Source organism: Lissotriton helveticus, chromosome 6, assembly GCF_964261635.1.
Source record: "Lissotriton helveticus chromosome 6, aLisHel1.1, whole genome shotgun sequence".
Taxonomy (NCBI): Eukaryota; Metazoa; Chordata; class Amphibia; order Caudata; family Salamandridae; genus Lissotriton; species Lissotriton helveticus.
In genome coordinates, this window is record NC_136067.1 from 2,090,529,649 (window position 1) to 2,090,544,878 (window position 15,230).

Genomic DNA, 15,230 nt, shown 5'->3' on the forward strand with positions numbered 1-15,230 from the left:
ATTGTGAGAGAAATACCCTTCTAACAAACAGGAACAGAGTTTTCTATACCTCAAAAATAAAGGTGCTGCAAATCCCCATCTGGCAATGGCAGCCTCAATAAATTGTAATAACTATCAATAGTATTCACACCACTACCAGAAAAAAAGAATTGTGGAGGAACTAGATCTCTTCCTAGTGCAGGCTGATCTCACTCGTACAGCTGGATAATTATTACAATTGATTGAGGCTGCCATTGACAGATGGGGAGTGTCAGCACCCGATATTGAAAGATCCTGGCCATGGTGTCAATGTTTATGAGGAAGAGCTCAGTCTGCAGATATCAAACATAAGGTTGAGTGATGTGCACTGCTGATTTCACCTATTGAGGTAGACCGAAGCAGTGATGCCGCCGATGATGAAAACCCATCTGAAAATAACTTTGATGATGTGGAAATTGTGGAAGAATCTATGAATGTTCCTAACTCGTCTATCTAGATACGGAGTTTATGAACGAACGGATTTCTGATGCTGCTCTCATACAGAGACCACAGACAAACCCTGATGAATATTATGTATCTATGGAAGTACACAACTCTCAGGAGCTTTGAAGTGTCTTCGGACAAGCAGCAGGCTCTGAAGTTGGTAAAACATTTTCACTTGTGTTTTTCAACTGTATGCTTGTACATATTTTTAACTCTTTTTATTAAACAATTGCTCAGATTACATTTGCATGTATCATACAAGGGATAAGCATACATCAACACTTTATCCCCGCCCTTTCCCAAACACTCTTGTCTCTGATAAATTGCAGAACCCAATTGCCTTACTTTATATACATACACTCTCTCATCTCCCTATTCCCCCTCCCTTCGATTTTAGTGGCCTCTATACTCAATCCATTTACCCCAGACGTTGATCCATTTCTGTGGACATCCTCTACTTTCATAGACTACTTTTTCTGCCCCGGAGCACCAATCCAAGTCTGCCTGCAATTCCCCGAGGTCCGGTATCCGACACATCCCCCACTTTTTAGCTATATTCCTGTTTGCCACCATTGCTGCTACTTTCAACCATATTAGTGTGTACTTTGGCCAGTTTTCACTTTGCCCTATAAGCTGGGTCTTCCCGGTCTGTAAATGCCCAGTCATTTATGACTATTAATTGTGAGGCCCAGTAGTACTTATTTACATCCGTGACTGCCAGTTCCCCCTCATAGGTTCCTCTCTGGAGCTTGCTAAGTGCAATTCTAGAGCTGCCTCCATACCATGAGAACGTTTGCACTTCACTATTTATATCCTGGAATACCTTGTTTGGTATTTTATACAGGGTGTTCTGTAACACATACAGGTACCGAGGCAGGGACATCATTTTGAAAAGAACTGCCCTTCCCATCAGGGAGACCGGTAGTTTTCGCCAATGTTCCACATCATTTTCTAGCCGTTGTATTTGGGGATCTAAGTTATCTGTTAGGAAGTTGTCCGCTTTTGTGGATATTTGAATGCCCAAGTATGTGAATCTTGTTTTAGTTACCAGTTGCGTGGAGCCCTCCAATATTTGGGGTACTGTCCCGGCAAGTGGGAAGAGTAGGGATTTATTCCAATTTGTTGTATACCCTGAATAGGTGCCAAACAGGTGAAATATTTGGAGTACCCTGTGGACTGATCTATTCGGTTTGGTCAAATATAGGAGTATATCATTGGCATATAGTGATATCCTGACTTCCCAGTTGTCCCCTCCCTGTATGCTTGTATTATGGGGTAGTTTCGGACCCACATGGCCAGAGGTTCCAACGCCAGGACAAAGATCATCGGTGAGAACTGGCAACTCTGACACGTGCCCTTTCCGAGCTGGAATGTACAAGACACCTCCCCATTGACCCTTACCCTTGCCTGTGGGTCTTGATATAGGAGTTTTACTCATGCTGTGAAGTCGGGTCCAAAACTCAATCTATCTAACTTTGCGAAAATAAATTGACATTCAATACTATCAAATGACATTTGTGCATCTAGAGAAAGCAGCACTGCCTCTTAAATGGTATCCAATTTTGTCTGGCTTAACACCCCATACAACCTTCGGAGATTCAGCTGTGTGTCTCTATGCGGCATAAACCCAGGTTGGTCCAGGTGTACCAATGTATCTATTACTGCCTGCAGTCTGGTTGCCAACAACTTCACCAGCACCTTTGCCTCAATGTTTAGCAAAGATATTGGTCTATACGATCCACATTGCTCCGGTGGTGTACCATTTTTGGGGACCACTACCATTGTAGCAATACGCTTGTCCAGTGGAAGTTTCCCCGTTTCTTTTGACTCTTGATACAGATTAAGGAGATGGGGAGCAAACTTGCTTGCTACATTCTTATAGAGTTCTGTTGGGAGCCCATTTGGTCCGGTTGCCTTTCCTGATTGCAGGACTCCTATGGCCACAGTTATCTCTTCCGCTGTAATGTCTTTTTCCAATGTCTGCCTGTCTTTCGTCCCTACGACTGGTTGTGTTATTTCACATACTAGTTCACCACAATCCTCTGCTGTTCTCATCTTTGAGGACGTACATAAATCCTCATAGTATTGTGCAAATGCTTCTGCTATTTCTGAACTTGTTTTTTTAAACCCCCACTCCCTCCACCTTTGGTTTATATTTCCACTATGTAAATACAAAATATATCCCAGTGTCCCAGTATTTTTCTCTTATATTTCCACTACCCATGTTCTGGGTAGTGGATCCCTATCTCTCTTCTCAAGTCGGCAATCATTTTGTTGGCTTTGTCCCCTACTTTGTATATTTTCCTTTGAATGGCTAGTGCTTGTGTTCTCACCTTTTGTTCCCCTAAGTCTTTTAACTACTGTCGTTTAAGTTTATGTCTTTGAAACACTGATTGCTCCTCTAAAATACTCTTCCCTTGTTTTTTTCCAGAACTTCAATTTCCACTTCAAGCCCTTCCAGCTCTCTATTCAGTTCCTTTTTCTGTAAGCCAATTTGAGCCTGTGCATATCCTCTCACTACAGTCTTGTAAGCTTCCTATAACATGGCTGCCGATTTCACTGAACCCTCATTCTCCTGGAAATATTGCGTCGTACATGTTTTTATTTTTTGTGCAAATTGTTTGTTTCTAAAATGACATGGGTCTATTCTTGATGGAAATGTATTACTTTTAACCAGTCCCTGCAACTGCATCTCAACCAAGGAATGATCGGATATGCCCCTTTCCTTGTGCACAGCTCCTCTAAATTGTCCCACCTGTGCTAAGAATGTAAAAATATAATCTATTCTGGAGTACCTTTTACGTACAGCCGATGTATGTGGGTATTGCCGCTCCGTGAAATTGTGTTCGTGCCACAAATCAACCATGCCCATTGCTGTCACAACCCCCCCAACAGTCCTCAGTTGTGCGCCTCAGTATCTCCTGTCATCTTATTTTGGTGAGGATCCATGACTGCATTCATATCACCTCCCTGAATGAGCGTGCCATGGGGCATCTCAATAATAATGCTTCCCAACGCTGTCAGGGAATCACTGCGAAGTCTCGGTGGAGAGTTTTCCCCTCCCAAGTGGACGTCATTGCCGTAGCTTATCTTGCCAACATTTACTCACAGTCAGTGGGGAAGAGGTCTTGTGTAGTATTCCTGCACCTCTGTAACCGAAGGTATATCCCACATGCACTTGTAGTTTGTACTAATATAGATCTAGTGCCCTACAGTAGTTACCACACAAATGGGTTTCCTGGAGAAGCACCATGTCTGGACTGTGTCTCCTAAGGTACTGCAGAACCAGTGTTCATTTTGTTTTACTTCCCAACCCATGGACATACCACGTCAGCACCCTAAGAGGCATCCTAGAAAGCTGGTTGTATCTTGATAAATACGGATTATTTGGCCGTCAGCTGCACTACTGTGTATTTTTAGTTGGCATGTCTGGACATTCCGGCTGATATACCCTTTTACATTTCCCTGATTTCTGTCTCTGAGCCTATAACTACTAACTTTTACTGCAAACCTGCTACCTTGTAATGTCCCGGATTCTAAACTGTGCACCCCACTCCCCGCTTCCCCGCTAGACAGGTTTTCAACTACCAGCCCTCACAACTCGCAGATTGCCTGTCGCCCCATAGAACCTGCTTTTTGCTAGGCTCGGCCGGAGTTCTTGCCAGTTTCGCTCTCGCTCTCTGACAGCCCCTTTAAAATGTAGTATTCTTTATTCCATTGCACAGTGTCTACAATTTCAAATCTTAGACCATTGTCTCTCTTTTTTTCTGTTCGCCCCTCCCCCTCAGCCACCAAGGATATGTGGCAGGGCTTGCCCACTGCTCATCTCCACTTAATATTTTAGAGACGTATTTTCCTCTCAATTAGATTTCAGGTTTCTACTTTACCATATGTCTCTATCATTTGTTCTGCAAACACTCTCAGTTGTATCTGTTTCTTCTGTATCCTGGAGTCTCCTCTGATCTGTCATCTTTCTTGGGTTTTGCTTCACCCTTCCCCAGCCCTCTAACCATTCCAGGCCTCTTCCAGCACAGTAAAGTACCAGGATTTTGTCTCTACCATCACTCGCAATTGTGTTTGTTAGAACATCATATATTGAAAGTGTTTTGATCTCATCACTCTCTTTACTTCCTGAAAGCTTTGACACAGTTTCTGGATTTGGAGTGTAAAGTCGGGAAAGAAACCAATTGTTGCGTTTTTATACTCAAGGTCACTGTGTAGTCTTTTTGCTTGCAACACGGCATCTCTATCCCTATCATTAAGGATTTTGGCAATTGTTGTTCATGGCGGAGCTCCTGGCCTTGGTTTCGGGATGGGTGCCCTTGTGCCATTTCGATGCTAGATCCTTCCGTTCCCTCTAGCACACCCACAAGTTGGAGGTTGTTACGGCATGCCCACTCCTCCTGATCGTCGAGTTTTGCTGCCAGCACATCCTGTTGTTGTTTCAGCTGCTTCACTTGTTCCTTTAAGTTTTGTGTAGTGCCCTGTAGCTGGGTAATGTGCCCCACTGCATTGGATACCTTTTCAGTTATTTTCCTGAAATCCTCCCTGAGGAGATTCATTTCCACTGTGACTGTGTCTACTTAGGGTTTTTTTTTTTTGGGGGAGTTTTATATAGCGCGAACTTGAACCGAACCGAATGAGTTATCAGAGCGCTTTACATAGCACCAGTTACGTTAGATGAGGGCACAGTTTCATTTTTTTATTTTTTTTATTTTTTTTAGGCACGGTGAGATTAAGTGATTTGCCCAGAATCACAGGGGGTTTTTGGCGTCGTTACCGAGACTCGAACCCAGATCCCCAGGTCCGAGGTCGAGCGCCTTAGCCGTTAGGCCAACCCCTCTCCCCAAGTGTTCAAGTGACTCCTTCAGATCTTTAATAGCTGCACTGTATTCCTTGAAACGTTCACTTCAGGGATCTTGGGCGCTCTCTGCCCCATTGAGTCACCCCGTTCTTCAGAGGAACTGCACTCCGCTCTCGCTGCTCCTACAGCACCCCAGCTGCCCACTGCTCTCTGCCTTTCAGACATTCCATGTCCCATGGCTCTCCACTGTTTTGGCCCCGCCATCTTACCGGCAAATGGAGAGAGTATTTTTTGTCTCTGTAGAAGGATGGACAAGGCGTGGGAGCCGGCGATACCCTAGTGTCGGTCCCTTGGCAGATTCAACTTCGTTGGTTGCCTCCCAGTCTCACCAGCCCTCGCGCTCCGTGGTTGGAAACCTGCACCATGCAGCCTCGAAGAATCCTGTGTTTTACCCCTGTGTTGTGGCTTTTTTCCCCTGTGGTTTTGTGATTGGTGGTATAACGGTCACTCCAGCGCTCCGCCCTCCGGTAACAATCCAGATTTTCTATGGATATCAGGCTTTTTTATACTCCAGTCCCCAGAGCTGCTTTAGTGTGTGGCCATTTCCGATGGCTCCAGGCCATGCCTCCTAGCTTGTACATATTTAATATAATTTTTCATTCTGAACTGAAGGAACCAGCAACAAAAATTGACGGAGCACACATCTAAATTTTTACTGCTTATGCTGTTCAAAACAGAATGAAATTCACCCTGCCCAAAGGCAGAGAAATGTGTAAGAACTGCATTTATTTTCATGATATTGGAGATTTGGAAAAGGAATCCCGGGGTATACCCCAGTGAAGTTTGGGAAGTTAAACATGATTTCTATATGTGCTGGTATGTACATAAAATCAACAATCCTAAACAAGAGGCCCAAAAGTGTATTTGCCATATATGTTTTTGTAAGAACCTCAGAAAGTTTACATGTTTCTAAGGCTGCTGTATAGTTTGATTAGAAAAGCATTTGCCTCCTGATATGATTTCTATCTTGTCAAAAGCATTCTGAGAGATTCAAACTTTGTGGAGCCTTCACAAGACTAGAGGATACATGGGCAATGTTCATCTCATGTTAAAAGAGCTGCAGAAAACATGCGTGTGTTGTTCTTTAAAAAATATACATCTTGGAGGTTGTTTAGCCCTTAGAAGGCTGTATAAAAAGATGCTATGCCTTTGTATCAATGTTACACATGTTTATGCCTTCACCTTTTAGGACAAAGTACAGAATGAGTGTTCGCAGTCTGACTCTTACATAAGGCTACATATAGATACATATGCATTGCAAAATTGCTATACTTGCTTTTTAAATAGTAGCAGAAGTACAACCTGTAACTTTTAAGTATTTTATGTTTTTTGTTCCAGCAGATTATACAAACTGTAATAGCCTATTGGGAATTGTCAACTTAAGAGCAAACACCTAGGGGGTCATCGCGATGACGGACGAACTCTGTGGTGGGGATCAGGACAGCCTGCCAATCATGCTTTGGTCCTGCACTACAAATTAGGATTCTATTTATCATTGTGGTGGGTGCTGCTGACTGCAGCACTCTCCGTAATGCCAAAAAAGCAGGTTGTAAATTTCACTGCACTACATGGCAGGCACCACACGGTGCATCCTAATTTGGCGGATGGTGCCTTCTAGGCACCACCACCATCTTAGCCTTTCTGGACGATCCGCCAGGTAATCGTAACGATTGCCTATGACGGATCTGTGGCGGGTGGTCTTTGTGCCCGCCAAGGTCATGGTCAGATTGCCCCCGCCATCATAATGGCCCCCCTAGTCAATATGATGGTGGGGGGAAATTGCTTTCCGATGGCGGAAGGCCCACCACCGCACTGCTGGCGGGCCTTCCACCATCATAATGACCCCGCTAGTTAATACATGGGTCAATATTGGCATTTGTTGGAGTGTCATATAAACAAAAGGATTGACTTTACCACAAATAATCGGAGTGCAAGATGCGTTTGAACATTTGCTGGGTCATTTCAATAATAAGGATGGACCAAGAAATATATAAACTATAGAATGCCACAATTGAATTATGCATACAAATGCATAGGCACAGAGACAGGGATACCTTATTCTATGCTATTAATATTATAACAAAAAAAATGCAAAACAGGTGAGTTTACATCATTGCATCTATTTTAAACATACTTATAAATTGCATGCTATAGGCATGGGTGACAGGCAGTTGGCACACTAAAATATCATTTCGATTTGCGCATTTTAAATTTGAAAAAGGTAAAATCATGTGTTTCTGATTATCATTTTCTTAATTATATTTTTAATATATTAACCTTAGCAAACATCTGCCTTTCATTTTATAGATCACACATGTGAATAATATGGCTGATGCACAGTTGAAAAAGTTTTATTAAGATGAAAAAGGGGTTGTAAGTTTCTGGAAGTAGAGAAGCACCGATCAGATGGGTTGGCATCTAAAAAAAGAGCATGTTGAGAGAACTATGGTGAAGAAGTAACTATCTGGGGAAGCTGCATATTCTCTGCACAAACCCTTCTGGGAGATGTTTGGGAAAAGATTAATGGTCGTGGAGAGTATAGACTTGCCTGATCTAATTTGCCTTCAAATATTTGCTAAGCATAATAAAAGTGCAGAATATGTATTGACTGTCATGTTCTATGCAAGTATGCTTTTGCAGAGCAGCTAAAAGACAACCCTTGTCCAAGTGCAACTGCTGCCATTAGATACATATAAGCAAAGGATTAACACCTCAAAAACTCCAAATGGATGCTGGAAAACATTTTTTAAACAAGCAGTAGCAGAGATTATTAAAATAGCACTAAATTCCTTTTTTTTATAAGCACCCTGAAGTGAAAGTAGCCGTAATAGATTGTTTTAATAGAATTTAAAAAACTACAAAATCAAAGTAATTCACAGCCTACACCACCTTCTATTACATGGATGCATTACCGCCATTTGTAGATGTTTATAACGCTAGGTTCCTTAGGTCTATCTGTTATACGGTTCCTACTAAAATAATAGGATGATAAAAGTCCAGAACATGGGAGACTTAGGGCCTGATTACGAGTTTAGTGGAGTTGCAGAGTGCGCCATGCCAGCGCTCACTGCAACACCTCCAAACCCATAATACAGACTGAATACAGGTCGGGCGGTCCTGCGGTGGCGGTCCCATGGCGCTGCCTTTCTAAGACTCATAAAAGAGCCATAGAAAGGCAGCACTGCTGGAGTGCGTGGTCCGACATGCGCAATGTTCTGCATTTCATTCTGTGCAGGAACAGGGGATGCATACAGGCAGGGGGACACACTATGTGTCCACCTGCATGCACCCCTATGCACAGAGGGAACAGGGGGACACACAGGGCACCCTGACTACCACCCATTTCATGGCGGGCTCACTGCAATGAAAAGTGTCACAGTGAGGAAACTCGTAATATGCTTGGAGGTGCTGCAGCGGCACAGCCAGCATATTACAGCTTCACACTGCTGCGGGATCAGGGATCCTCAGCGGTTGCTGCAGTCCTGTGGCGATCCCACTGCCATATTTGTAATACAGCAGGTGACCATCAGTCTGGCAGTCCAGGGATGCCACAGACTTTGTAATTAGGCTTTAAGTCTGTCCACACCATTGCTAGCTCACAGTAACTCACCCAAAGCCCCTTAACTGGGTAGAAGACGATTATGGCAGCCAGGACTTATAAATCTGGTTTCCAAACAAGTCATGGAAGCAGATCTCACCCTTGTGTTATATTACTCATGTAGGCCAAGATGAAACACAAGAGATGTACGAGCTAGGTTTTCAATTCACTTGTTGAAACAGTTGTCGTCTTGCATAGAGAGGATGAGCTGTGATAAATAGGCAGATGAAACAAAGCAAAGTAACCAGCATTACAAACATGGTAAAGAGGATGAATAAACCAACCATGATACATGATTTCTAGGTGTTCCTACATAAACCCGAGACTCTTCTGAGAGTATAGTACCCTCTGCCTTTGCCTGATCTAAAGGATTCACATTAGCCCCATACCTGGAAACTGTGTCAGGAGACAGCCTCTAGTGTTGATGGCAATGGGATACAGTGCGCCCTGCCTTAGTGCTGTTAGGCCTGCAGCAGGGGTAACTTACCTATACCTCATGCAGTCCCTGGTTGCATGGAATACAGGGCGCTGTGTGCTATGTTGTCTGTTCGGTGCTCTCTGCACCAAGGCACACAGCCTGCAGTGGCAGTGTGGATGGACTTGGTGAGGAGTCCCTGGAGTTGCACAATTTGTTCTGCGGCCCCAGTGGACCATCTTCAGTACCCAAGCCCTAGGTACCAGGGGCACCATTTACTGGGGACTACAGGGGTGGCTGAAGCGGTGCCAATTGTGGTACAGTTTTTAGAAAGAGATCTGCACTGGGGACTTATAGTTGAAAATGTCATCAGGCACCAGTCAAGAAGTGGAGGCTAACAATGTTAAAAGAAGCACTTCCTACACCCAGCTGGCATTAACATGTATTCAGATATTCAACAGTTACGTAGTGTTTAAGGAACAGTACAACATGTGAAAAGCATTGAACTATTAGATCCGTCAAGTCTGGATATTAATGGTGGTTTCTACACTCGCTATGTATACAGCATTATTAAAAGGCCACAAGGGATCGACAAAAGCTGCTCCCTTTTGTTACGGTGTGTGTAGATCAAAAGTGAGACTAACACATTTGTTATGTTTCAGTATGTTATGCATCATTATGTAGCAATTTCCCAAGACTTTATGACAAATTATTGATTGTCACAGGAAGGGGCTTTTAAATATGGTAAAGCTTCATTTATGACTGCGACATGACTGCAGTTGCTGCAAGCATCACTCAGGATATTGCTGAGCATGCGAATAAACATTACCATGAAGAAACCGGTCTTCTGTACCAGTCAAAGCTTTGTATCAAAGGAAGCGACAAGAATCATGGCGAAGGGCACCCATGCCCCATAAAAAAGAGGCATACTTCGAACGTCTCCCGCAAAGATCAGCAAGTCAAAATACATCTTCCAAGAACAGGGAAACCTCTGCTCATGTAAATATTTTTCAAACCCAAAAAGCAATAGCATTGGCCTTCGTACATTGTGCTTTCAGAGAATGTGCCAAGTCTGAGTTGAACTTGTGTTTTTCAAACCCCCACAGACAAGAATTGGAAGCAGTTCTTCATGGAAGTCTTATCTCAAGCAGCTTTACCACCTCTGGCACTAATAGAGCTCTGTAGACATGTACATGCATCTCATCCATACTCTCTTTTACACCTGATATGTAAAATCGCAAAAGAAAATGGGACCATATAGATGCGGATACCAGAGTTGATACAAATTTCTTACCCCATTGCTACTATTTTTATTAATATTTTTATTAACCAAGTAGACGACACGCCTGGAAATTGCCTCATTACCCAAAGTGATAATATGAATGCCTACTGAGCCTATATGAAGAATATTCTCAATTACAGCAATCACACTGTATATACCAAACTTTCTGGAGGGTCGCTATACACGGACACATCTTCCCACTTTGAAGATACAGAATTAGAAGTTGACAATCATGGTTTCATCAGAAGAGCCAGTTTGGCATCTAGAAGAAGCAGTTTGACCTCCTTGGTCATATACATTCTGATCTCTTTTTCATGATAAACTACTCATCGGTGGAGTTGATCTTAAGGTTAAACTTTCTTGCAAGAAAGATGCCTTTTGCCTCATCGCAGGAGATGCTGAAAAATATAGACTGTTGATACGTTTGGCCAGTTTATTCATAAAGCAAGTGAAAGTGTGAATCAGGGTCATATTAACACTCACTACAGCTTTGCAACTATCAAATGTTGATCACACTATTGAGAGATTGACTTTGAAGATATTCAGTATACCTGCAGAGTCACGTTTGACCTAGAAATGAAAAACATTTTTGGAGCACCTTCCAAAGCCCATTATTATAGGCCTAGTTGACAATACTGCCTTTTGTGGAATGTACGCCTCGTATCTATTGAATTAAAAAAAATGATGACATATCTTACGCGTCACTGGTCAATGATGGGGCTTCTTTCACATGCCCGGACTGCGAACAAGAACCGTTCCTGGCAAACTGCTCGCCCCCCCCACCCCCCCCCGGGTGAAGTGGAGGGGGTGCAGCTGAGCTGTTTGCTATGGCCGGTTCCGGACGATTTTGTTACCCGGGCTGATATTGCCTGCCCCTGGTAACAAAAACGGTCTCCCAGGGGCCCAAAACCAGCCCCCACCCTGGTGGCCCCTGGAGAAATGCCCGGTGCCCGCTACGGCCAGTCCGACCCTGGGATTTAATTCCTGCAAAGACCTACACCCCAAGCTTTAAAGATGACAATTTTGTCCAGGAATGTCTTGGCCTGGTTTCAATAACTGGAAAATGTTCCCTGGATTGTGGTCTTTTGTAGTCAGAGAGGGATACAGTGGCTGGATAGCACCTGCTTGCTTTTAATCTGAGTGCAGATATGGAAAATAGGAGTCATTATAACTCTATTAAAAATTGAAACCTAGAAGTCAAAATACATTTTAAGGAACATATTACAGATTTTGGGGGCAGCCATAGAAATGCATAGAGTTTTTTTAAAGGTCTTATTTTTTTACCCACTTCCTAGAAATAATTGAAAGGCATCTTATTTTTTAATACAGACCCCCATTAGAAGGACGGACGCCTTTGGATTGCTTTGTTTTGAGCTACAAATATTTGCCTTAGGCAGTTTTTCCTGAACATAGCATATATACCAAGCCTTTATTCTTAATTTATAAAAACAAAAACCCCAAAAGTGTTTGAATATAATAAAGTGGCAGTCTGATACTGGGATACCCAATTGAAATGAATGGCCTAGTTGTTCAGGCGCCTGCCTGCGAGGGTTTGTTCCTTCAAATAAATTGCAAACCCTCTGTGTCATGTCAGATATTCTTGCATACAGCGAGGAATACATTTTCAGGCTCCTACAAGGGCAGGATGACACCTTTTTCTTAGGAGCAGCTGCCATTCCATTTGACAACACATTAAATGAAAAGCTGAATTAATTAGAAAAACTAGAAAAAAAGCTGGTCAGACCCCGACTACATGGCCATATATCGACAAAGTACCTCCAGGCAAACATAATTCTGGTTGGGCTCCAGGTCAAGAACAAACCTGCTACCGTTATTGATATTACCAGATTTCGGGAGAATTTCAGTTTAATGGGTCAGCAATTGACCCAGACACTGGATGATTCTAGGAGCCGAGGCGGTCGTGGAATATATAAAAAAAAACGAGAAAATAAATGATTGGCCTAAAAAAAGAGCTCTTAGAGGAAAGGGCTCTCAGCAAATTAAAGAAAGCACTAGAGAGATTGGAAAAAACCATCATCGACGTCAAGACGGTCACATAGATGAGGTAGTTAGACAAATTAGCCCATGACATCAGGGTCTACGCCAAGAAAATGATATATCCCTATATCACTGAGGAGTATTCCCAAAAGAATAATCAGGGCCACCACATCAATGGGGGCAGGCAAGGCACCCGACAATATAAAATGTTTTCTGAATCAGCTTAATCCGGTGAGCCCCGATAGTGACCATGAACAACCTGGTTTTAGTATGACTTGACGCCAATATAATCAGGGAAAAATCTATCAAGAATTATCTTCGGGTCCTTTTTTTTAAGGGACGGAAGATGGTCGACACATAAGGAAAGTCGACCAGATCAGGTTTTGAATCACAACAGGGGCCAGAACAGAGGTTGGAACAGGGGTAAGAGAAGGGACCGAAGTCTGTGAAGATCTACCCACAAGTGGCAGATGGAGAGATCCATGACTGACATACAGATGTTAGGCCCTTACAGTGATTGAAGCAGAAGCAAAGTCATTTTATTAAACTGATCCCAAAATCTATCTTCCGATAAACAGATAGTACTTGCAAAAGGTTTAAACTCTGTAACTACAGCACACATGTAGAAGCTGAAATAAGAAATAAGAAATGATTCCACACATACGACTCTCTGTCAGCACATAAGATACCAAAATTTATTGGAGACCAACAAATAGCAGATTAACGTGCAGCACGGAGACATCAGCAAAGTCACTGAATGTCCAAAGAGGTGACGTGTCTGACAGTTTTTATAGGCCCAAACAGCAAAGGATGCAGCATCATAGCATACATAGCACAAATTAAGCATAGTTCATTTGACTAATTAGCAAGGGTCTAAACAGTTGTATACCATTTAACGCTCGAACCATACTGTTGCCGACCGCGTGACCCAAGTGGGCAGCTTCTGGGACTTTCTACTTTAATGTAAGATATAAGTATGGTGCTTTTCCAGTTAATAATCGCAACATAATAGTAATGACCAAAAACATATTTCGAAATGGGATATGCTGAAAGGTACGTGTACGTGCCTAAGCGAGCATCATCCCTTGTGCCACGTATTTCGTTTTCGAGCAAGCCTTGTGTTACTAAAGCTGTTTCTCTAAAGCTAGGAGAAACTGCAAGCATCGTGTGCAGTGTTTATTATGTCAACTTAAGAGGGCCTAGAAGCTTACTGCATTTAGTATCATAAAGAAAATGGCTTATACACCCACATGTTGCTTCAGCACCAAGGTTGAACTACATCAATTCTTTAGAAAAGAACACTTGCGCCATTGTTTTTACAAAAATCCAAACCCTATGTGGAATAAGTGGCCTTCTGCCACATTCTAGATGACTCCTTCCTTTTTCATACCACCCACACACCATATGTCCAACAATGTACTGGCCTTCGAGCAAGTGCTGCTGGATGTTTTGATAAAACTATTTGAAACAAAGAAATACATTAAGGATATTATGAGAGAGGAGAGACTTAACATAGTTATCAAGCCAGCGGATAAAGGCGGGCCATCGTAATCCAGGTTCTCTTCCAGGGGATCCTCATCAAAGTCATAAGTATTAGAATATTCCCTCCCATGTGCGGGACCCTGGAAACACTATATTATATGTGCCCCACATATATATATGCACTCATATATAATATACATACATATATATATATATATATAAAAACATGCAATAGCAGCCAAATAAAGAATAGAGCTGAAATATGCTCCAAAGAATTTCCACCATACATGAGAAATAAGCATTAGAAACATGAGAAAACAACACAAGGTTTGTTTTAGAAACTGTGTTAATGCTCAGAAAGCAGTAGAAATTCTCATAACTCACTGGAAGCATAGAAAGCTCCCAGGCTGCATTGCAAACACACAGTCTAAAAAGACTGAAAAGCTAACCTGTAGCTGCATAGCAATAAACTGACACCGTGCCTTTAAGGCACCCATGACCCCCAGTATCCCATCATGCCTCAGGGGTGACAGTTAGGTCAGTTGTTCTTTCCGGCTCCTTCAGAGAAGGACCCTGGTTACACAGCTCCACTATTTTTCTGGTTTTTGACAGAAAAATTCTTCACTTTTAACAATTTTTTGCTCTTACTCGACGTTTAACAGCTAGTCAAGTAAGCTACTGTCTTTTTCAGCCAGTTTGGTGAGCATTTTCTCCTGAGAATGCCTTCACTATTTGACAAGTGTCCTTCTTGTGGCAACAAGAAGGCCAAATCAGACAACCACGACGTCCGTATCCTGTGTCTGCCTGAAGATCATGATCCAGGCAACTGTTCTCATTGTGAACACCTGTCAGGAAGAACTCTTAAGGACAGGGAGAGGATTCGCATTCATGGCCTAGCTCATAGGTCATCAAGAGGAAGATCTCCGGTGAAGAAGGGCTCCAAGAAGACTCATACATCTTCCAGAAAGAAGTCTTCACACCCTTTACCTTCAGCGTCGGGCTCGGGGCTGAGAAAAGAACCACCGGTGGATCATTCGTCGTCTAAACTACCGTCGACGGCGGGCTCGCCGTCGAAGAGAAGACCAGGTATGTCGACGACGTCGAAGGATCCAGTTCCATCGTCGAAATC